The sequence below is a fragment of the Humulus lupulus genome, chromosome 2 (assembly GCF_963169125.1).
Source record: "Humulus lupulus chromosome 2, drHumLupu1.1, whole genome shotgun sequence".
Lineage (NCBI taxonomy): Eukaryota > Viridiplantae > Streptophyta > Magnoliopsida > Rosales > Cannabaceae > Humulus > Humulus lupulus.
In genome coordinates, this window is record NC_084794.1 from 293,412,596 (window position 1) to 293,415,099 (window position 2,504).

Below are 2,504 nucleotides of genomic sequence, written 5' to 3' on the forward strand. Positions count from 1 at the left end.
GTGTATTTCGGTTTCGAGCTGTAGTTCGGTCATAGCAATTTCAAATGTATTCCTATTCTTAGTTCTTTTTCTGTACTGTTAGTTCTTATAGTTTTTCTCTACTCAATTCCTAACCCAATCTTCTCTATTCTTGGTTAGGCATCTAAGTTCTTCGAACTTGAGATTTCTTGTTGGTAAGTATCTTCTCGATGATTTAGTTCATTCCTCTTCATCTCTTTCTTTTAGAAAACTCACCTCTCTATTAATGGTTTTTAGGAGTGTTCCAAAATCCCTTTGTTCTCATCATCCCAGTTTTTTGGTAAGGAAAATAGGATAGATCTTGTATGTTTGTATGATATGTTATGTTTATGTTATGATATGTTTATGCTATAATATGTTTTGTAGTCCTTGGGCATATGACTTGTTTAGATAACAAGCCCCAAGATTATGTTTGTAGTCGCTTGGGCATATGACTTGCTTAGATAGCACGGCCCAAGATTAGTTTATCATTTTCATAGTTTAGAGTTATGGTTTACCCTACCTCAGATATTAGACAGGGAACCTAGATGGGTTATCATATACTACCATGTGATATAACTTACCTCAGATATTAGACATGAGACCTAGATGGTTTATCGCATGCCATGTTAATGAGTTAATGGCCATTAATATTGTAGTCCTATATGATATATGTTTTTATAGTCATATGTTTTTAGTGTATGCTTATGATTTATTATGTATGTTTTAGATAGTATTATATTTTATAGTATATGATATAGTTTTATGATTATGATATATGATGTATGTTTTTAGTAGGTTTTCCTTGCTGGGCATTAGACTCATTCCTTTATTTTTAGTGTGATGCAGGAAAATGAATATGGAAGGCGGAAGGATTCTTGGTAGCTTGGCTTGTGTGTTGAGGATGGATGGAATGTGTAGACTGCGTGTCGATCGAGGATGAAGTTATTTTTTTTTTTAGTCTTTTAAATCATGTTTTTTCCGCATTTAGTTTTGTAAACAATTTTCTTTAGTTTAAAATTATGTTTTATGTTTTAAACAATGGGTATCCATGCCATATTTTCTATTATTATGTAATTGATACAATATTTTGAGATTTAATAAAGTTATATTATTTCTTATGTATCTTTCCCAAAATAGTAGCTATGTATAGTAGATCTAATAGTCCAATGTCTTAGAAATAGTTGGGTCATTACACCTTTAATTGAAATTTTTGTATGAATTTTTTTTATCAATCATTATAAATGGCTTGGTATGTTTTTGTTGATTGATTTTGTATTATGAAATTTCCTTTATCTTTCAAAAAAAAATTAAATTGAGCTAGCTCGTGATTAATAATTTCCTTTTAATAAGTTAACTGTTGATGCAAAATTAACTTAAATAATTGAACAATTATAACAAGTAATGCATGAAATATTGAAAAGAAAATAACTTCTATAATATACATTCAAAAAATACTCTTTATTAAATGAGAAGTAGTTTTAAATATTTATATATATTTCATTTATTTGACTTTTTTAGTTGAAATGAGAAATATATGTGGACATCACTGCTATTAATTGGTATATGTTTGTTAAGTGGTTGTTTTCATAATTAAAAGAAAGGAATATGATCCTATTAATTCGATTTTTTTTCGTAGTAGAAAACTTTTTCAATCATAAAACGAATATTGCTCACATGACTGCTCATTATGGATCTTTTGAATTTTAGAACTATTTTCTTTTGTGGTCATTAATTTCTATAGGGATTTTAGTATAAATACCTTGAGTGTTACTTTGTTTGATAATTCAATTCTTACAAAAGTCTTTGAACAGTTAATAATAATTAAGTTTTTGAGTTCTATAAACAATAACAATTGTGTCTTACTGTTTATTTTTTCACAAAATTAATCTTAGTTTTTGAATGATTCTTTTTTTTTTTTATATATACAATATGATGTGTAAAAATATTTTAAATTATTCATAAAAAAACTTAGATTTTATCAAAAAAAAATTAACTAAAAAAGACTGTTTTTAAAACTCAAATAAATATTTTGATTGTTAAAAAAACTACAAAAAACTCAAAAATATTTATGCTAAAACCTAAAAAAAAAAATATTCTATATAATTAAGGGTCTTTTTGTAAAATGACATATTTTTTAAAGTCATTTTGCACTCTAGCTTAGTTTTAATATTTTTTTACAAAATAATATCTCATAATTTAGATAGTTACCTGAAAATTTAAATAGGTAGTCGAAAATTCAAACAACCAGTCGAGAATTTTAGACAATTGGTCGAAAAAATTTAGACAATTGATTGAATTTTAGACAGAGATCATTTTGCAAAAAATGATCAAAAGTAGATCAGAGTACAAAAACACTTAAAAAAAAATCATTTTTCACAAATTTCTCTATAATTAATTATAGTTTTAGCCAGATTCTACATATATGTTACCGACATACCCGAATAAATTCATTGTTTTACATTTATATAATAAAAATGAGCTAATAAATCAATGTCATAGAAATT